The following is a 23,227-nucleotide window of genomic DNA, read 5'->3' as shown; positions in this document are numbered from 1 at the left end:
GCATGGAGGAAACCAAAAGACCATATAGTTACCAACCTTGGTCAGGATTGCATAACTATAGTGATACAACTGATACACACTTACAAACTAGGCCTCTCCAGGCTATGTCTGTCTACACAACACTATAATTATTTTTCATTGGTCTATCCCATGGAATTTGTTAAAAAGAGCTTAAGTGTAACATATTTACAACTAGGTGATGCCAGCGACTTCGTCGATTTCGATTTTTAAAATTCCTGTGGGAACTCTTTGATATTCTGAGATAAAAAGTAGCATATGTCCCTCCCCGGATGCAAGCTATCTCTGTACCAAATTTCGTCAAATCGGTATAACAGATGGGCCGTGAAAAGCTAGCAGACAGACAGACACACTTTCGCATTTATAATATTAGTATGGATTTATCTGCAAATACCTTAAAGTTCATAAAACTCTCATCCTTAAAGTGATGTTGGCAGACACATCTGTTCTTTAATTGTGATACTTTAAGATCAAGGAAATCCAGTCTTTGAGCGTTTACTAGCCATTGGGACATCTGACCTTGTCAAACACTGGGTAGTGGAACATGTGGGTCTTCCCATCCGACTTTATCTTACAGTTTCTATATGTACAACGGCAACCACCCATCTTGTAAAGGTACTCTGCAACAGTGACAAAGTGTAAATTATTTCTACCACTTGTGCTAATTACAACGTGACAGTGTATTATGACATGGTAAGTAAGTAAAAAACCTAACAAGGGCATCACAACATTCACAAATTATTGTAAATTATTTCTACCACTTGTGGTTATCACGACGTGACCGTCGCAATTGTCGTTATCTCCTGAATACATGGTATTCTTGCTCTTCTTCATGTAGAGCAAGAGTTCCATGTACATGGTAATCTTTCTCAAGGTACATCACAATATCTTATAAGTAGACACAGTTTTTGACAACACTAGTACCTATCTACTTTAAATGAAATCAACTTACTATTCAATTACCTACATAATACTTATACACTAGAACTTATTTAAGTGTATTTAAAACAAATCTTTTGATTAGGAATAACTTATAACATAAATCTCGTAAAAAGAAAGTACAAAAAAGTAATTATAAAACGTCTACTCAAAAATCACACACTATTACCATAGATAATATACTATTACTCCCACAGACCCATGACATTACTCGTCTAAAATCCAAAGATTTCCACAGAGTAGGCTATAGTGTTATTTTACAGTTCTGGGTTCTAGCTCTTTCGTATATTCAATGTACAGTGCGACAAGGCCATCTTGCTTGGCAAAAATTGGAACTAACGTTGCCGTAAAGTGTCCCCTTTGTTCTTGTTTGAATATTCTGATATTCTGAGCTTTGTTCTCCAACAGCGCCCCCCTGTCAAAGTCATTCAAGTTCCAAGAGAGCCTTGTCGTAGTGTACTCTGTGTGCCTCTGTGGCCCTTTGAGTGGCCTGACTTGTAGTGCGACAAGGCTAAGCGGCACGCGCGGCCCGCAGTCAAAACCGCGGCGCGTGCGCGAACGGACTCCCTTGAAAAAAGACCCCGGATGGGTTCGAAACTAGTCGGGCTAACGTCGACTAAACACGTGAGTACAGCCGGGACAGATATTATTTAGAAAGTAAATAACTCATGAGAAATACCTATACGCCACGAATTCTCAAAGTTTGTTTCGCAACTAAAGTTGTGTATTCTAGAAAAAACCAGTTACACGATTATAACACAAACGACATAACGACAAAAAATAGGTTAGCTGCGTCTCTGTTTATCACATAAGTAACTTTATCTGTGGCCCTCCGCGGTTGTTTGACAGCTACAATGTCACGATCGCAATCATCTCTGCAGGCCGATTGCCGTAAACTGACATGTGACATCGCAATAGAAATACCTTAAGAATCGTGATCGTTACAGTTGATAAATTTGCTATCGGCGGACGACTAATGCACTATATCGCAATTGGTCATTATCGACATTTTGATGACGTATTGGTAGCACGGGACCTATTTATAACCGACTAAATCGAATATCTATGGTAATCACTTGGTAATCTAGCAATTTACATGGACATAACAGTCTCTAAATTTGGCTACGTTAGCTTATTACAATAAGTAGTTAGTCTGTGGTACCTAACTATTTAGAACCCCAGGACTTGCGTTTTTGGCGGGAAACGCGAAGTGCGCTTTTTAATTGAAAATTGTTAAAAATATAGTTTTTTGAGTGTAAATAGTACATTATTTTGTAAATAGTTTTCGTTAAACTGTGGTACAATGCCGTCAGATAGTGACGGCTGTGATTTGGAACCAGCAGGGGGCAAAAAGAGGAAGAAAATGCAAAGGAGAAACCCTTGAAAGTGATGGTGCAAAATACAAACCATTTATAAAACCAGGGTATCGCCGGGCGTACGGCGATACTAGTACCAATTCAGAATTCCCTGTATACGTAGAAAGCACAGAAGATATCAAACTAGGAAACAAAAATCCCCTAGTGGTATCCAAATATTTAAACAAGTAAAGGTGTAAGTGAAAGTAGGCGCATAAACGCTACTAAATTATGCTTGTCTTCAAACAAGCGACAGCGGCTAATGACTTTTTGAAGCACGAGTGCCTTTCAGTTTATAAACTTCGAGCGTTCATCCCGGCGTCCTCTGTGGAAAGGGTAGGGGTGGTTAGGTTTATTCCAAAAGAATCTAGCAATCAGGAACTATTCAATAAACTCTCCTCGGAAAGTGAAGTAATAGGTGTAAAGAGATTTTTGAAAAAAGTGGGAGAGGAGCTAATTCCTCTCTCCACTATCAGTGTAATTTTCAGCGGTACTAGTCTACCGCAGTATATTTATTTGGACAACTGGAGATACAAAGTTTTCACTTATGTTCCTCCTTTGATGCAATGTTTTAAATGTATGAAATTTAACCATTATGGGAAAATTTGTAAAAATCAGCAAATATGCTCACGGTGCGCTGGTGAGCACCATTACAAGGACTGCACGACGGATACACTGAAGTGCAGCAATTGTGGGGGTGCGCATCTTGCAATATCAAAAACGTGTCCTGTAAAGGCAGCGAGAATGGAGAGGAACAAAAAAGAAACCTACTCAAAAGTAGTTCAAATAAGTAGTGCGAGTTTCCCTCCACTCCCAAAGCCTCAGAGCCCTCAGACATATGAAAAAAACCAAACTACATACTCACAGCCTAAGCAAACTACACAGACAAAGACAGAAATTTCACACAATGATATTGTAAATAACTCTAAGCTTTTAGGAGCCATAGTAAACACTTTGGTTACAATAGGGAACTCTAATAATATTAAGACTACTAATCAAATCAAAGAAACATTTTTAGAACATTTAAGTAAAATATAATGGATTCTCACCTAACTATTGTGCAGCATAATATCCAAAGTATTAACAATAAGAAACCCTTGGTTAAAACATTTTTGGAACAACATAATATTGATATTTTGCTATTAAATGAGACCTGGCAAAAAAATACAAGTAATCCTATTAGATTTTCAGGATATAATTTTGTAGGAAAAAATGCAAATAATGAACATGGTGGAGTAGGCATTTTATTAAAAAATACATTAAAATATAAAATATTGCCAACACAATTTTATCAAGATGTCCAGTCCATAGCAATTTCTCTAGAAACTAATATAGGTTCCGTGTCGATTCTATGTGTTTATTGTCCACCTAAAAATAAAAATAACAATTATTGTAGAATTAATAAACTTAAAAATATTATTGCTAGCTTACCAAAACCTTGTATAGTCTCAGGAGATTTTAACGCGCATCATATTGCTTTTGGGTGCAATTGTACAAATTCAAGAGGCAAACATTGTTTGAAATTTTTGATGAACATGACCTATGCCTGTTAAACACAGGTGTATCTACTACAGTACAAAGACCTAATGCAAATAGCTCTGCTATTGATGTGACAGGGGTGAGTCCCGTACTAGCACCTCTATGTGAATGGTCAGTAGGTGACGATCCTTTGGGTAGTTACCACTATCCAACATTTACAAAATTAAGCCTAGTTCCATCTAAATATTCGTCAATGACAAAGTAGAGAAATTTCTATTTCATAAAGCAGATTGGACCAAATATTATGCAAAATCAGAGGAGTACTTTAAAGGTATATCTTTTGATGAAAAGATCCTTCACAGTCGTATGATAAGTTCTGTGAAGTTTTAAATACTCTTAGAAAAGAATTCGTTCCTTATGTAAAAATTGAAGGTCCTAGACTTTTTAAAACTCCTGCTCCTTGGTGGGATGAAAACTGTGAAGTTGCTGTTAAAATTCGAGAGAAGCTTTACAGTTATATAAAAGAAATGGGTTGATGGAAAATTACATTAATTATAAACAATTGGATGCACAAAAAAAATTAATAATTAAGGATGCTAAGAAAAATAGTTGGTACAAGTTATGTTCAACATTCAATAGATATACTCCTATTACTCGAGTATGGAATTATATGAAAATGTTTAAACGTATTAAAAACCCACCACAGCATAAAATGATGTATGGATTCCCGATTTTATTTCAAAATTTAAACATGATAACAATAACACAACGTTAAATACCTCTGTTTTCGAATTTAATAATGATTCTGACAAGCATATGTTACTTTTAAAGCCTTTCACTTTTGCAGAATTTAATATAGCACTTAAATCAAGAAAAAAACTCTACACCCGGCTTAGATAACATTCCATATATAATGATTAAAAAATTGCATAAATTAGGTCAATTAGCTTTACTTGATATATTTAATAGGCTATGGGATAATCAATGTGTTCCAGAGAGTTGGAAGATCCAATGTATAGTACCGATTTTAAAACCTGATAAATCTTCATCTGATTGTAATTCATACAGACCAATATCTCTAACATCATGCATAGGAAAATTATTTGAACAAATGCTGAAACTGAGATTAGATTATTGTACAGAAAAAAATAAATTATTACCTACATTCCAATACGGTTTCCGAAAAGGAAGAAGTGCTAATGAGAGTTTGACATCATTTGTATCGGATTTAAGAAGCTGTAAGTTATCAAAAGATGCTGCAGTATGTGTATTTTTGGATATAGAAGGTGCTTATGATAATGTTGATTTAAACCAGATTATTACTTCTCTTCATGAAATTGGCATTCCTGGAAAAATGTTAAAATGGCTATCAAATTTTTTAAATAACAGAAAGTTTTATGTTAAGTATAATAATATACTTCATGGACCTAACTCAACAAGTAAAGGCCTTATGCAAGGTGCATCATTATCTCCAATTTTATACAATTTATATACCTCTCAAATTGAGAAATATGTAACAACAAAGGATGTAAAAATTTTACAATTTGCAGATGACTTGTTATTATATAGTGTAAATAAAAATGTAGAAATAGCTGTAAATAATGTTAATTCAGCATTGACTCAGGTGCAAAATTATTACCAAAACACTTTAAAATTAAGTATTAATACCTCTAAAAGTTCATGCATGGTATTTGGTGGACCAGTAGATGTAAACATTAAATATAATAACTTAGATGTTCCAATTGTAAGAAATAAGAAGTTCTTAGGAGTAATTTTTGATACAAAACTAAAATTCGATGCTCACATTAACTACATTTGTAAAATGCATTAAAAAGCATTAATCTTATTAGATGTTAGCTGGTACATTTTGGGGTTCAGATCCCAAAGTTTTGACTTTGTTGTACAATAGTATGGTTAGAAGTCATTTTGATTATAGTTGTCTTGCGTATATGCAAACTAATCCATCGTTGTTGAAAAAATTGGATGTCATTCAAAATATAGGTTTGAGAATAATAAGTGGAGCAATGCGGTCTACACCTATTAATTCAATGGAAGTAGAAACATGTATCCCTCCTTTGCCGGTGAGACGTGTTTATTTGGCTGAAAAGTTTTGTTTGAAGCAACTATTCGCTAACTCTAACTTGGTAACAAATTATTACTTCCACAGGATTTATTAAAAGTTACTGAAGCATCAATTGAAACTCTACAACCTACAGCGGAAGCACTTCTTTCCGGTAAAGGACCTACTATGTCAATGATTATGACTTATATGCATAGTATTGCTAGTAAGATAAATGTGAATGACGTTTGGCCTATGTATGATTGCCACTATGATGTAATAAACCTCGAAAATAGAATACACATCACTGATATTAAATCCAATTTAGACTTCCTATTGTTCATTGAAGAAAATTGTAAAAATCATTATAGGATATATTCGGATGGTTCTAAAAATGAGAACTTTGTAAGTTCTGCTTTTTATGATTCACAGTTAAAAAAAATGTAGATCATATAAATTAAACTCTGACTGCAGTGTGTTTACTGCTGAATGCGTGGCCCTGTTCAAGGCATTGGAATATATCAAAGAAGAATTAATGTTTAAAATTAATAACTATGTTTTAATAACAGACTCGAAAAGTGTTCTTTTAGCTATAAATAATTTTAATTTTAGTAATTATAAATTAGTTTATATTATTTTCCAAATTAAAAATGTACTACTTAATTTAAAACAAAGGGGAATTAATATAGAATTTGTTTGGGTACCCTCCCACAGAGGCATAACAGGAAATGAAGTCGTTGATTCTGCTACAAGAAAAAGTAATTTTTATGAAGATTGTTCAAGTAGCATCAAGGTGCCATTTACGGATTTATGCAATACAATTAAATAAGACAAAAGAAATTGTGGAGTGAAGTGTGGGATGTGACTAATAAAAATAAAGGAAAATGGTATGCGGAAATTCAAAAGGAAATACCAATACAACCATGGTATTTCAAAACGAAGTGTGAATCTAGAAAATTTACATCATTAATGAATAGACTGAGATTTGGTCACTGTCTGGTGCCAACACACCTGAATAAAATAAAAATACTAAACAGTAAAAAATGCAACTATTGTGATTATGAGGAGGCTGATGTTAATCATATGATACTCAAATGTCCAGCTTTTGGCATACAAGACTTATATTAGCCAGTGATCTAAACACTATAAATATGGAACAAAAACAAAAAATTGATTTTCCCCGCCATGTAAAGGACTTGTTGTGTAAAACGTCATATTTTAAGTCTATTTTTAATTATATAAGTAATACTATAAATAAAGTGTAAAAACGTTAGACTAATTAGTTATAAGCAATTTTGTATTTTTAGAATAATATTTAGTTATAAGCAATTTTGTATTTTAGAATTTGTAAATTTTTGAAAGGCCTTAAAGGACTGTTATCCAGGGCCGTAAAATAAATTAAAAAAAAAAAAAAAAAAAAATATCAAGGAGCATTAAATTTTAGGCGGACTTGCGTTTTTGGCGGGAAACGCGAAGCGCGCTTTTTAATTGAAAATTGTTAAAAATATAGTTTTTGAGTGTAAATAGTACATTATTTTGTAAATAGTTTTCGTTAAACTGTGGTACAATGCCGTCAGATAGTGACGGCGGTGATTTGGAACCAGCAGCGGGCAAAAAGAGGAAGAAAATGCAAAAGGAGAAACCCTCTGAAAGTGATGGTGCAAAATACAAACCATTTATAAAACCAGGGTATCGCCGGGCGTACGGCGATACTAGTACCAATTCAGAATTCCCTGTATACGTAGAAAGCACAGAAGATATCAAACTAGGAAACAAAAATCCCCTAGTGGTATCCAAATATTTTAAACAAGTAAAAGGTGTAAGTGAAAGTAGGCGCATAAACGCTACTAAAATTATGCTTGTCTTCAAACAAGCGACAGCGGCTAATGACTTTTTGAAGCACGAGTGCCTTTCAGTTTATAAACTTCGAGCGTTCATCCCGGCGTCCTCTGTGGAAAGGGTAGGGGTGGTTAGGTTCATTCCAAAAGAATCTAGCAATCAGGAACTATTCAATAAACTCTCCTCGGAAAGTGAAGTAATAGGTGTAAAGAGATTTTTGAAAAAAGTGGGAGAGGAGCTAATTCCTCTGTCCACTATCAGTGTAATTTTCAGCGGTACTAGTCTACCGCAGTACATTTATTTGGACAACTGGAGATACAAAGTTTTCACTTATGTTCCTCCTTTAATGCAATGTTTTAAATGTATGAAATTTAACCATTATGGGAAAATTTGTAAAAATCAGCAAATATGCTCACGGTGCGCTGGTGAGCACCATTACAAGGACTGCACGACGGATACACTGAAGTGCAGCAATTGTGGGGGTGCGCATCTTGCAATATCAAAAACGTGTCCTGTAAAGGCAGCGAGAATGGAGAGGAACAAAAAAGAAACCTACTCAAAAGTAGTTCAAATAAGTAGTGCGAGTTTCCCTCCACTCCCAAAGCCTCAGAGCCCTCAGACATATCAAAAAAGCCAAACTACATACTCACAGCCTAAGCAAACTACACAGACAAAGACAGAAATTTCACACAATGATATTGTAAATAACTCTAAGCTTTTAGGAGCCATAGTAAACACTTTGGTTACAATAGGGAACTCTAATAATATTAAGACTACTAATCAAATCAAAGAAACATTTTAGAACATTTAAATAAAATATAATGGATTCTCACCTAACTATTGTGCAGCATAATATCCAAAGTATTAACAATAAGAAACCCTTGGTTAAAACATTTTTGGAACAACATAATATTGATATTTTGCTATTAAATGAGACCTGGCAAAAAAATACAAGTAATCCTATTAGATTTTCAGGATATAATTTTGTAGGAAAAAATGCAAATAATGAACATGGTGGAGTAGGCATTTTATTAAAAAATACATTAAAATATAAAATATTGCCAACACAATTTTATCAAGATGTCCAGTCCATAGCAATTTCTCTAGAAACTAATATTGGTTCCGTGTCGATTCTATGTGTTTATTGTCCACCTAAAAATAACAATTATTGTAGAATTAATAAACTTAAAAATATTATTGCTAGCTTACCAAAACCTTGTATAGTCTCAGGAGATTTTAACGCGCATCATATTGCTTTTGGGTGCAGTTGTACAAATTCAAGAGGCAAAACATTGTTTGAAATTTTTGATGAACATGACCTATGCCTGTTAAACACAGGTGTATCTACTACAGTACAAAGACCTAATGCAAATAGCTCTGCTATTGATGTGACAGGGGTGAGTCCCGTACTAGCACCTCTATGTGAATGGTCAGTGGGTGACGATCCTTTGGGTAGTTACCACTATCCAACATTTACAAAATTAAGCCTAGTTCCATCTAAATATTCTGTCAATGACAAAGTAGAGAAATTTCTATTTCATAAAGCAGATTGGACCAAATATTATGCAAAATCAGAGGAATACTTTAAAGGTATAACTTTTGATGAAAAAGATCCTTCACAGTCTTATGATAAGTTCTGTGAAGTTTTAAATACTCTTAGAAAAGAATTCGTTCCTTATGTAAAAATTGAAGGTCCTAGACTTTTTAAAACTCCTGCTCCTTGGTGGGATGAAAACTGTGAAGTTGCTGTTAAAAATTCGAGAGAAGCTTTACAGTTATATAAAAGAAATGGGTTGATGGAAAATTACATTAATTATAAACAATTGGATGCACAAAAAAAATTAATAATTAAGGATGCTAAGAAAAATAGTTGGTACAAGTTATGTTCAACATTCAATAGATATACTCCTATTACTCGAGTATGGAATTATATGAAAATGTTTAAACGTATTAAAAACCCACCACAGCATAAAAATGATGTATGGATTCCCGATTTTATTTCAAAATTTAAACATGATAACAATAACACAACGTTAAATACCTCTGTTTTCGAATTTAATAATGATTCTGACAAGCATATGTTACTTTTAAAGCCTTTCACTTTTGCAGAATTTAATATAGCACTTAAATCAAGAAAAAACTCTACACCCGGCTTAGATAACATTCCATATATAATGATTAAAAAATTGCATAAATTAGGTCAATTAGCTTTACTTGATATATTTAATAGGCTATGGGATAATCAATGTGTTCCAGAGAGTTGGAAGATCCAATGTATAGTACCGATTTTAAAACCTGATAAATCTTCATCTGATTGTAATTCATACAGACCAATATCACTAACATCATGCATAGGAAAATTATTTGAACAAATGCTAAAACTGAGATTAGATTATTTTACAGAAAAAAATAAATTATTACCAACATTCCAATACGGTTTCCGAAAAGGAAGAAGTGCTAATGAGAGTTTGACATCATTTGTATCGGATTTAAGAAGCTGTAAGTTATCAAAAGATGCTGCAGTATGTGTATTTTTGGATATAGAAGGTGCTTATGATAATGTTGATTTAAACCAGATTATTACTTCTCTTCATGAAATTGGCATTCCTGGAAAAATGTTAAAATGGCTATCAAATTTTTTAAATAACAGAAAGTTTTATGTTAAGTATAATAATATACTTCATGGACCTAACTCAACAAGTAAAGGCCTTATGCAAGGTGCATCATTATCTCCAATTTTATACAATTTATATACCTCTCAAATTGAGAAATATGTAACAACAAAGGATGTTAAAATTTTACAATTTGCAGATGACTTGTTATTATATAGTGTAAATAAAAATGTAGAAATAGCTGTAAATAATGTTAATTCAGCATTGACTCAGGTGCAAAATTATTACCAAAACACTTTAAAATTAAGTATTAATACCTCTAAAAGTTCATGCATGGTATTTGGTGGACCAGTAGATGTAAACATTAAATATAATAACTTAGATGTTCCAATTGTAAGAAATAAGAAGTTCTTAGGAGTAATTTTTGATACAAAACTAAAATTCGATGCTCACATTAACTACATTTGTAAAAATGCATTAAAAAGCATTAATCTTATTAGATGTTTAGCTGGTACATTTTGGGGTTCAGATCCCAAAGTTCTGACTTTGTTGTACAATAGTATGGTTAGAAGTCATTTTGATTATAGCTGTCTTGCGTATATGCAAACTAATCCATCGTTGTTGAAAAAATTGGATGTCATTCAAAATATAGGTTTGAGAATAATAAGTGGAGCAATGCGGTCTACACCTATTAATTCAATGGAAGTAGAAACATGTATCCCTCCTTTGCCGGTGAGACGTGTTTATTTGGCTGAAAAGTTTTGTTTGAAGCAACTATTCGCTAACTCCAACTTGGTAAACAAATTATTACTTCCACAGGATTTATTAAAAGTTACTGAAGCATCAATTGAAACTCTACAACCTACAGCGGAAGCACTTCTTTCCGGTAAAGGACCTACTATGTCAATGATTATGACTTATATGCATAGTATTGCTAGTAAGATAAATGTGAATGACGTTTGGCCTATGTATGATTGCCACTATGATGTAATAAACCTCGGAAATAGAATACACATCACTGATATTAAATCCAATTTAGACTTCCTATTGTTCATTGAAGAAAATTGTAAAAATCATTATAGGATATATTCGGATGGTTCTAAAAATGAGAACTTTGTAAGTTCTGCTTTCTATGATTCACAGTTAAAAAATGTAGATCATATAAATTAAACTCTGACTGCAGTGTGTTTACTGCTGAATGCGTTGCCCTGTTCAAGGCATTGGAATATATCAAAGAAGAATTAATGTTTAAAATTAATAACTATGTTTTAATAACAGACTCGAAAAGTGTTCTTTTAGCTATAAATAATTTTAATTTTAGTAATTATAAATTAGTTTATATTATATTCCAAATTAAAAATGTACTACTTAATTTAAAACAAAGGGGAATTAATATAGAATTTGTTTGGGTACCCTCCCACAGAGGCATAACAGGAAATGAAGTGGTTGATTCTGCTACAAGAAGAAGTAATTTTTATGAAGATTGTTCAAGTAGCATCAAAGTGCCATTTACGGATTTATGCAATACAATTAAAATAAGACAAAAGAAATTGTGGAGTGAAGTGTGGGATGTGACTAATAAAAATAAAGGAAAATGGTATGCGGAAATTCAAAAGGAAATACCAATACAACCATGGTATTTCAAAACAAAGTGTGAATCTAGAAAATTTACATCATTAATGAATAGACTGAGATTTGGTCACTGTCTGGTGCCAACACACCTGAATAAAATAAAAATACTAAACAGTAAAAAATGCAACTATTGTGATTATGAGGAGGCTGATGTTAATCATATGATACTCAAATGTCCAGCTTTTGGCATACAAAGACTTATATTAGCCAGTGATCTAAACACTATAAATATGGAACAAAAACAAAAAATTGATTTTCCCCGCCATGTAAAGGACTTGTTGTGTAAAACGTCATATTTTAAGTCTATTTTTAATTATATAAGTAATACTATAAATAAAGTGTAAAAACGTTAGACTAATTAGTTATAAGCAATTTTGTATTTTTAGAATTTGTAAATTTTTGAAAGGCCTTAAAGGACTGTTATCCAGGGCCGTAAAATAAATTAAAAAAAAAAAAAAAAAAAAAAAAAAATATCAAGGGACTTGCGTTTTTGGCGGGAAACGCGAAGCGCGCTTTTTAATTGAAAATTGTTAAAAATATAGTTTTTGAGTGTAAATAGTACATTATTTTGTAAATAGTTTTCGTTAAACTGTGGTACAATGCCGTCAGATAGTGACGGCGGTGATTTGGAACCAGCAGCGGGCAAAAAGAGGAAGAAAATGCAAAAGGAGAAACCCTCTGAAAGTGATGGTGCAAAATACAAACCATTTATAAAACCAGGGTATCGCCGGGCGTACGGCGATACTAGTACCAATTCAGAATTCCCTGTATACGTAGAAAGCACAGAAGATATCAAACTAGGAAACAAAACCCCCTAGTGGTATCCAAATATTTTAAACAAGTAAAAGGTGTAAGTGAAAGTAGGCGCATAAACGCTACTAAAATTATGCTTGTCTTCAAACAAGCGACAGCGGCTAATGACTTTTTGAAGCACGAGTGCCTTTCAGTTTATAAACTTCGAGCGTTCATCCCGGCGTCCTCTGTGGAAAGGGTAGGGGTGGTTAGGTTCATTCCAAAAGAATCTAGCAATCAGGAACTATTCAATAAACTCTCCTCGGAAAGTGAAGTAATAGGTGTAAAGAGATTTTTGAAAAAAGTGGGAGAGGAGCTAATTCCTCTGTCCACTATCAGTGTAATTTTCAGCGGTACTAGTCTACCGCAGTACATTTATTTGGACAACTGGAGATACAAAGTTTTCACTTATGTTCCTCCTTTAATGCAATGTTTTAAATGTATGAAATTTAACCATTATGGGAAAATTTGTAAAAATCAGCAAATATGCTCACGGTGCGCGGGTGAGCACCATTACAAGGACTGCACGACGGATACACTGAAGTGCAGCAATTGTGGGGGTGCGCATCTTGCAATATCAAAAACGTGTCCTGTAAAGGCAGCGAGAATGGAGAGGAACAAAAAAGAAACCTACTCAAAAGTAGTTCAAATAAGTAGTGCGAGTTTCCCTCCACTCCCAAAGCCTCAGAGCCCTCAGACATATCAAAAAAGCCAAACTACATACTCACAGCCTAAGCAAACTACACAGACAAAGACAGAAATTTCACACAATGATATTGTAAATAACTCTAAGCTTTTAGGAGCCATAGTAAACACTTTGGTTACAATAGGGAACTCTAATAATATTAAGACTACTAATCAAATCAAAGAAACATTTTTAGAACATTTAAATAAAATATAATGGATTCTCACCTAACTATTGTGCAGCATAATATCCAAAGTATTAACAATAAGAAACCCTTGGTTAAAACATTTTTGGAACAACATAATATTGATATTTTGCTATTAAATGAGACCTGGCAAAAAAATACAAGTAATCCTATTAGATTTTCAGGATATAATTTTGTAGGAAAAAATGCAAATAATGAACATGGTGGAGTAGGCATTTTATTAAAAAATACATTAAAATATAAAATATTGCCAACACAATTTTATCAAGATGTCCAGTCCATAGCAATTTCTCTAGAAACTAATATTGGTTCCGTGTCGATTCTATGTGTTTATTGTCCACCTAAAAATAACAATTATTGTAGAATTAATAAACTTAAAAATATTATTGCTAGCTTACCAAAACCTTGTATAGTCTCAGGAGATTTTAACGCGCATCATATTGCTTTTGGGTGCAGTTGTACAAATTCAAGAGGCAAAACATTGTTTGAAATTTTTGATGAACATGACCTATGCCTGTTAAACACAGGTGTATCTACTACAGTACAAAGACCTAATGCAAATAGCTCTGCTATTGATGTGACAGGGGTGAGTCCTGTACTAGCACCTCTATGTGAATGGTCAGTGGGTGACGATCCTTTGGGTAGTTACCACTATCCAACATTTACAAAATTAAGCCTAGTTCCATCTAAATATTCTGTCAATGACAAAGTAGAGAAATTTCTATTTCATAAAGCAGATTGGACCAAATATTATGCAAAATCAGAGGAATACTTTAAAGGTATAACTTTTGATGAAAAAGATCCTTCACAGTCTTATGATAAGTTCTGTGAAGTTTTAAATACTCTTAGAAAAGAATTCGTTCCTTATGTAAAAATTGAAGGTCCTAGACTTTTTAAAACTCCTGCTCCTTGGTGGGATGAAAACTGTGAAGTTGCTGTTAAAAATTCGAGAGAAGCTTTACAGTTATATAAAAGAAATGGGTTGATGGAAAATTACATTAATTATAAACAATTGGATGCACAAAAAAAATTAATAATTAAGGATGCTAAGAAAAATAGTTGGTACAAGTTATGTTCAACATTCAATAGATATACTCCTATTACTCGAGTATGGAATTATATGAAAATGTTTAAGCGTGTAGGCGTGTCAATGTTATAATAGGTTTTACTGTCATAGATTCCGTGAAAAGAAACGTTGCATGAAGGAAGCTTTACTCTGTGAAAAGAAGCCATCTTGGATTAGCCGGCAGAGTTGGATTTTGACAGACACGCGTAGGTTGTCTGATTCAGAATTCACTCTAGCCTTTTTATTAGAATTCAGATTAGCTTCGGTAATTCGAGATAGGTAGCTATTAGCGTGAATAATAATGATCGTGATATTTAATTCTGTGATTGTGATAATGTAGAATGTTTGTGTTAAATCGTAACCTTAAAGTAATTCTAACCTTTAATGCTATCCGGTGACTTTGTCTGCAAAGCACTATTAATAATGTTCGCGTAGTTGTTAGACGAATATGGAATATTAATTATATTGGTGAATATTAGAGTAATTCGTGAGTTAACGGTTGGCTCAGTGGATAGATTATTATAATGACATCCGTTAAGGTTATTTCTGCAAACGCTAGTAATTTAGAGTGTAATTGGAGATATACCGGCAGTTGAGATAATAATTAGTTTAAAGTGATAGTTTAGTGTGATAGTAATTTGCAGTTAACTTTGATAGTACCCGCTTTAGAAACGTATAACCCGTTTGGTTAAGAATCATTGATGACTCTTGTGTAGGGTAGACACTACCCTACACAAGAGGTAGGGTAATCAGACAATGAGTTTCCCATTAGATCGAATAGCTTGCATTCTGGTGGTTTCGAGGAAACCGGGCACGAGCTGGCGATCTCTTGAGTGGGATTCGCGTAGGTATAGTGTGGCGATTGCATACCTGGATGAATAGGGTTCGAGGCGCTGTAGCGCACGATGCTATGGCATTCGGTATGTAGACGCGCATAGAGTGGATAAGGTAGAGCTATTGTGATATTGCGAGTTAGTAAAGAGGAGTCAATAATATGATCTGGTTTAGATAGTGAGTGTCAATGCAATGATTAATTTAAGAGTGTTCATGAAGTTGAGATTGATGATTGAGCTAGTCGCCACGCGAGTTTCTTGCTGGCTCTTCTCGCGGTAGGCTGTAGCATTCCGAACCAGTGGTAGATTGTCTTTAGATGATCAGATAAAGAAATGGCTAGTGATTTGATTCAGAGGTTGCAATAGCAATTGTGCCCTAATCACATGATGCGATGATGCTATGATGATGATGATGATGATGATGATGTTGAGATTAGGTTAGAGTGAGGTGAGGGGTCGCTGTGAGGGGTGGTTGGAGGCGACCTAGGTAGGGTTAGGTTAGGTTTACCTCGTTACCTTGCGTTGATAGTTTCCCTGTGCTATACGTGAGAGTTTCCATGATAATAATTGAGGATAGTCCATGTAATTTGATAACACAAGAATATCGTTAGTTCACATATGCGGCCTGGTTCATTTTAAGAAAGTAAATCCCGACTCATCCAATAGGTTGTTTAAAGTGCTGAGAACTAATTGTAAAGATCATTGATTAAAGTACCTAGTGGTTAATTACTACGTTCTGATACGTTCTGATGTCGGCTGAGGATTAATAATAATAATTATCGGTCATTCTCCTTCCTATTTCTGATGTACGTGTCTAGCGCGCCTACATCAGAAGTGGGATGAGCACATGCCCACATTTTTGAAAGTTATGCCCACAGTTTTGCAAATAATGCCCACATTAGCCTGGTTTATAAAAGGATAAAGTTACGAGAAAAGATGATATTAATTTGTTTAAAGAAGAAGAAAAGTTTTCCAATTTTAATACCCACAATTAGGCTTTGTTGTAAAAGTTGCAGAAAAAGATTTCGGGGTTTTATCTGAGAGTTAAAAGATCCTTAATATTTCGGATTGGACTCTCACTGCCTCTGAACGTGAAGAGTAGTAAATGGTGTGTGAAATGATGCTTTGTGTAAACCCCGTGATGCAGTGCATGTTGGTATCTATCTGGTATGGAATACTGGCAAGTGTGGTGTAGTTGATCGCAGGACTGGCCTATGCGAGTCAATGTTCTGAATCAGACTACGGTTTGACTATGACAATGTTGACTGTGGTGTAGTTGATTGAGGGACTGGCCTTTGCGGGTCGATGTTCCGGATCAAACTACAGTTTGACTATGACAATGATTATGACTTTGATGGTGAACTGGGTGGTAAGTGAATAGTCTAAACTCTAACACCCTTATTAATAAAAAAAATGCTTACTTCAAGCATTATCCTAAGCTACACTTGGACTAGTTACTTCCAGGACCAACGTAGTATTAACAACGTTATTAATAAATATGGAGCTACCTGGATTTAACAATGCCAGCCTTACTTCGGGATGAAAGCGTGCACGTGTGGCTGCCCCTTCATTAAAAAGTGAAAAGAGAGAGTCAGCGAACGAACTGAATGCTGTGTGTGACAGTGACAGACGATTTCTCTACCTGGACCTATAACTGTCGACAGAATTTTGGGTTCGACTTGACTTCACAGCGAGTTCACAGCTGATAGCTTGCACCGCCATTTTTGTTTTGCAATTTTAACCGGCTTTCCAAAAGGAGAAGGTACTCAATTCGGCGCGTTTTTGTAAACCGATTTCTCCGAAGTTTCTGACCGATTTGCATAGTTTTTTTTTAATTAGTAGAGGAAGTTCGCGAGACGTTACCATAAAAATGTTTGGATCCAACTATTTAATCCTGACGCTGCAAGAGTGCTGCACTCCTAAGCCATGGGACTTTGGAAAGTATTGGTGGCAATTACTTAATTTATTACCCAGAAAATGTTTCAGTTTCACTTCATATTATCAATGAAATAATCTGAATTGATCTTGTAGATTACTTCGTTTGTGGCAGCGTGTGAACTTACAACATTCCACACTGATGGATGAGACGCTGACGGGATGTGTCCGGTCCGCTTCAGTATGTTGTTAGTTGACGTAATGGACAGATGTGACATTGAGATCATGACTAAATGGATGACCTTTAAATTGTGAAACATCAGGGACTCTCGGTCCATGTGTGTGCTTGTGTGTTGTGGGACTTGGTTAAAGGAACACACTGCTTGCAGATGTTATGTTATAGTAAGTTCATGAGTCTATCCTGGTAAGGAAGTGTCCTTCCAGATGTTATGAGTCTATCCTGGTAAGGAAGTGTCCTTCCAGATGTTATGGAGTTTATCCTGGTGGGAGTGTCGTCCGGGCCAGACTCGTAAGAGTTGGTTGAGGGGACACACTTCTTCCAGATGGTGTGAGTTTATCCTGGTAAGAGTGTCGTCCGGGCCAGACTCGCAAGAGTTGGTTGAGGGGACACACTTCTTCCAGATGTGGAGTCTATCCTGGTAAGGGAGTGTCGTCCGGGCCAGACTCGCAAGAGTTGGTTGAGGGGACACACTTCTTCCAGATGTTGTGGAGTCTATCCTGGTAAGGGAGTGTCGTCCGGGCCAGACTCGCAAGAGTTGGTTGAGGGGACACACTTCTTCCAGATGTTGTGGAGTCTAGCCTGGCTGGAGGGATGCACTCGCTCAGTCCAGATGATGTTCGACCCTGGTTGAGGTGTATCGTTCGGGCCGCACCTGAAGAGGTCGGTTGAAGGGATGCACGCGCTTGCTCCAGATGTGTTGGATGAATGGACAGTGTCGTCCGTGCCAGATTCTTATGGGTTGCTTGAAGAGATGTGCTCGTCTTGTCCAGGTTGCACGCTTTTGTTGGTGACATGCTATGGTTCCGAAGTAATTTGGTTGTGACATGCTTTGGTTGTGTTATGCATGCTTTATAATATGTAGTTTTTGTGCTTGTGTTGATCGTCAGGATGGACGAGCGGATGTTCTGACGATTGGAAATTGTTTGTGCTTGATACTTACTAGCTCCCGTGGACGGTCGCATGTCAGAATGGCCGTGTAGGCGTGTCAATGTTATAATAGGTTTTACTGTCATAGATTCCGTGAAAAGAAACGTTGCATGAAGGAAGCTTTACTCTGTGAAAAGAAGCCATCTTGGATTAGCCGGCAGAGTTGGATTTTGACAGACACGCGTAGGTTGTCTGATTCAGAATTCACTCTAGCCTTTTTATTAGAATTCAGATTAGCTTCGGTAATTCGAGATAGGTAGCTATTAGCGTGAATAATAATGATCGTGATATTTAATTCTGTGATTGTGATAATGTAGAATGTTTGTGTTAAATCGTAACCTTAAAGTAATTCTAACCTTTAATGCTATCCGGTGACTTTGTCTGCAAAGCACTATTAATAATGTTCGCGTAGTTGTTAGACGAATATGGAATATTAATTATATTGGTGAATATTAGAGTAATTCGTGAGTTAACGGTTGGCTCAGTGGATAGATTATTATAATGACATCCGTTAAGGTTATTTCTGCAAACGCTAGTAATTTAGAGTGTAATTGGAGATATACCGGCAGTTGAGATAATAATTAGTTTAAAGTGATAGTTTAGTGTGATAGTAATTTGCAGTTAACTTTGATAGTACCCGCTTTAGAAACGTATAACCCGTTTGGTTAAGAATCATTGATGACTCTTGTGTAGGGTAGACACTACCCTACACAAGAGGTAGGGTAATCAGACAATGAGTTTCCCATTAGATCGAATAGCTTGCATTCTGGTGGTTTCGAGGAAACCGGGCACGAGCTGGCGATCTCTTGAGTGGGATTCGCGTAGGTATAGTGTGGCGATTGCATACCTGGATGAATAGGGTTCGAGGCGCTGTAGCGCACGATGCTATGGCATTCGGTATGTAGACGCGCATAGAGTGGATAAGGTAGAGCTATTGTGATATTGCGAGTTAGTAAAGAGGAGTCAATAATATGATCTGGTTTAGATAGTGAGTGTCAATGCAATGATTAATTTAAGAGTGTTCATGAAGTTGAGATTGATGATTGAGCTAGTCGCCACGCGAGTTTCTTGCTGGCTCTTCTCGCGGTAGGCTGTAGCATTCCGAACCAGTGGTAGATTGTCTTTAGATGATCAGATAAAGAAATGGCTAGTGATTTGATTCAGAGGTTGCAATAGCAATTGTGCCCTAATCACATGATGCGATGATGCTATGATGATGATGATGATGATGATGATGTTGAGATTAGGTTAGAGTGAGGTGAGGGGTCGCTGTGAGGGGTGGTTGGAGGCGACCTAGGTAGGGTTAGGTTAGGTTTACCTCGTTACCTTGCGTTGATAGTTTCCCTGTGCTATACGTGAGAGTTTCCATGATAATAATTGAGGATAGTCCATGTAATTTGATAACACAAGAATATCGTTAGTTCACATATGCGGCCTGGTTCATTTTAAGAAAGTAAATCCCGACTCATCCAATAGGTTGTTTAAAGTGCTGAGAACTAATTGTAAAGATCATTGATTAAAGTACCTAGTGGTTAATTACTACGTTCTGATACGTTCTGATGTCGGCTGAGGATTAATAATAATAATTATCGGTCATTCTCCTTCCTATTTCTGATGTACGTGTCTAGCGCGCCTACAAGCGTATTAAAAACCCACCACAGCATAAAAATGATGTATGGATTCCCGATTTTATTTCAAAATTTAAACATGATAACAATAACACAACGTTAAATACCTCTGTTTTCGAATTTAATAATGATTCTGACAAGCATATGTTACTTTTAAAGCCTTTCACTTTTGCAGAATTTAATATAGCACTTAAATCAAGAAAAAACTCTACACCCGGCTTAGATAACATTCCATATATAATGATTAAAAAATTGCATAAATTAGGTCAATTAGCTTTACTTGATATATTTAATAGGCTATGGGATAATCAATGTGTTCCAGAGAGTTGGAAGATCCAATGTATAGTACCGATTTTAAAACCTGATAAATCTTCATCTGATTGTAATTCATACAGACCAATATCACTAACATCATGCATAGGAAAATTATTTGAACAAATGCTAAAACTGAGATTAGATTATTTTACAGAAAAAAATAAATTATTACCAACATTCCAATACGGTTTCCGAAAAGGAAGAAGTGCTAATGAGAGTTTGACATCATTTGTATCGGATTTAAGAAGCTGTAAGTTATCAAAAGATGCTGCAGTATGTGTATTTTTGGATATAGAAGGTGCTTATGATAATGTTGATTTAAACCAGATTATTACTTCTCTTCATGAAATTGGCATTCCTGGAAAAATGTTAAAATGGCTATCAAATTTTTTAAATAACAGAAAGTTTTATGTTAAGTATAATAATATACTTCATGGACCTAACTCAACAAGTAAAGGCCTTATGCAAGGTGCATCATTATCTCCAATTTTATACAATTTATATACCTCTCAAATTGAGAAATATGTAACAACAAAGGATGTTAAAATTTTACAATTTGCAGATGACTTGTTATTATATAGTGTAAATAAAAATGTAGAAATAGCTGTAAATAATGTTAATTCAGCATTGACTCAGGTGCAAAATTATTACCAAAACACTTTAAAATTAAGTATTAATACCTCTAAAAGTTCATGCATGGTATTTGGTGGACCAGTAGATGTAAACATTAAATATAATAACTTAGATGTTCCAATTGTAAGAAATAAGAAGTTCTTAGGAGTAATTTTTGATACAAAACTAAAATTCGATGCTCACATTAACTACATTTGTAAAAATGCATTAAAAAGCATTAATCTTATTAGATGTTTAGCTGGTACATTTTGGGGTTCAGATCCCAAAGTTCTGACTTTGTTGTACAATAGTATGGTTAGAAGTCATTTTGATTATAGCTGTCTTGCGTATATGCAAACTAATCCATCGTTGTTGAAAAAATTGGATGTCATTCAAAATATAGGTTTGAGAATAATAAGTGGAGCAATGCGGTCTACACCTATTAATTCAATGGAAGTAGAAACATGTATCCCTCCTTTGCCGGTGAGACGTGTTTATTTGGCTGAAAAGTTTTGTTTGAAGCAACTATTCGCTAACTCCAACTTGGTAAACAAATTATTACTTCCACAGGATTTATTAAAAGTTACTGAAGCATCAATTGAAACTCTACAACCTACAGCGGAAGCACTTCTTTCCGGTAAAGGACCTACTATGTCAATGATTATGACTTATATGCATAGTATTGCTAGTAAGATAAATGTGAATGACGTTTGGCCTATGTATGATTGCCACTATGATGTAATAAACCTCGGAAATAGAATACACATCACTGATATTAAATCCAATTTAGACTTCCTATTGTTCATTGAAGAAAATTGTAAAAATCATTATAGGATATATTCGGATGGTTCTAAAAATGAGAACTTTGTAAGTTCTGCTTTCTATGATTCACAGTTAAAAAAATGTAGATCATATAAATTAAACTGACTGCAGTGTGTTTACTGCTGAATGCGTTGCCCTGTTCAAGGCATTGGAATATATCAAAGAAGAATTAATGTTTAAAATTAATAACTATGTTTTAATAACAGACTCGAAAAGTGTTCTTTTAGCTATAAATAATTTTAATTTTAGTAATTATAAATTAGTTTATATTATATTCCAAATTAAAAATGTACTACTTAATTTAAAACAAAGGGGAATTAATATAGAATTTGTTTGGGTACCCTCCCACAGAGGCATAACAGGAAATGAAGTCGTTGATTCTGCTACAAGAAAAAGTAATTTTTATGAAGATTGTTCAAGTAGCATCAAGGTGCCATTTACGGATTTATGCAATACAATTAAAATAAGACAAAAGAAATTGTGGAGTGAAGTGTGGGATGTGACTAATAAAAATAAAGGAAAATGGTATGCGGAAATTCAAAAGGAAATACCAATACAACCATGGTATTTCAAAACGAAGTGTGAATCTAGAAAATTTACATCATTAATGAATAGACTGAGATTTGGTCACTGTCTGGTGCCAACACACCTGAATAAAATAAAAATACTAAACAGTAAAAAATGCAACTATTGTGATTATGAGGAGGCTGATGTTAATCATATGATACTCAAATGTCCAGCTTTTGGCATACAAAGACTTATATTAGCCAGTGATCTAAACACTATAAATATGGAACAAAAACAAAAAATTGATTTTCCCCGCCATGTAAAGGACTTGTTGTGTAAAACGTCATATTTTAAGTCTATTTTTAATTATATAAGTAATACTATAAATAAAGTGTAAAAACGTTAGACTAATTAGTTATAAGCAATTTTGTATTTTTAGAATTTGTAAATTTTTGAAAGGCCTTAAAGGACTGTTATCCAGGGCCGTAAAATAAATTAAAAAAAAAAAAAAAAAAAAAAGACAAGTGACATTTGCAACTGCCATTGGCATTAGCATTGTCTATGAAAGATCTCTTTCAGTATTTAACATGATGTACTAGTCTGTGATTATAGTTTAGTTGTTATCACGTAAACAGTTCTGATTTGACAATGGAACCAAGATCCCTATGAATCACGGATAGTTGGTAACTACCTCTTCTAGAAAGGCAATATGCAACCAATCCGGAGTAAGGCTCTCATATTTTGATAGAGCCAAAACACACGAGTACATATAGACCAGAGAGGAAG

General features: G+C 34.7%; 3 long non-coding RNA genes across 6 annotated transcripts; all 3 read right to left on the bottom strand.

Moving 5' to 3' along the window:
* Positions 1-3,536: 3,536 nt before the first annotated feature.
* LOC138402705 (uncharacterized) lies at positions 3,537-5,607 on the bottom strand. 2 transcript variants are annotated; one of them, XR_011237047.1, is made up of 2 exons: positions 4,952-5,607; positions 3,537-3,680 (listed from the first exon to the last, which is right to left on the bottom strand). It is a non-coding gene; the product is annotated as an uncharacterized lncRNA (long non-coding RNA). The 2 variants fall into 2 exon arrangements; XR_011237048.1 differs by having other exon boundaries at positions 4,956-5,607.
* Positions 5,608-8,701: 3,094 nt separating this feature from the next.
* On the bottom strand, positions 8,702-11,436 carry LOC138402621 (uncharacterized). 2 transcript variants are annotated; one of them, XR_011236979.1, is made up of 3 exons: positions 10,755-11,414; positions 10,111-10,296; positions 8,702-8,841 (listed from the first exon to the last, which is right to left on the bottom strand). It is a non-coding gene; the product is annotated as an uncharacterized lncRNA (long non-coding RNA). The 2 variants fall into 2 exon arrangements; XR_011236978.1 differs by having other exon boundaries at positions 10,111-11,436.
* A 2,380-nt stretch (positions 11,437-13,816) lies between these two features.
* On the bottom strand, positions 13,817-21,998 carry LOC138402620 (uncharacterized). Of its 2 annotated transcripts, XR_011236977.1 has the most exons (3): positions 21,317-21,976; positions 20,673-20,858; positions 13,817-13,956 (listed from the first exon to the last, which is right to left on the bottom strand). It is a non-coding gene; the product is annotated as an uncharacterized lncRNA (long non-coding RNA). The 2 variants fall into 2 exon arrangements; XR_011236976.1 differs by having other exon boundaries at positions 20,673-21,998.
* Between the last annotated feature and the right edge of the window lie 1,229 nt (positions 21,999-23,227).

The sequence above is a fragment of the Maniola hyperantus genome, chromosome 8, assembly GCF_902806685.2.
Source record: "Maniola hyperantus chromosome 8, iAphHyp1.2, whole genome shotgun sequence".
Taxonomy (NCBI): Eukaryota; Metazoa; Arthropoda; class Insecta; order Lepidoptera; family Nymphalidae; genus Maniola; species Maniola hyperantus.
This window is presented reverse-complemented; position numbering and strand designations above follow the sequence as displayed.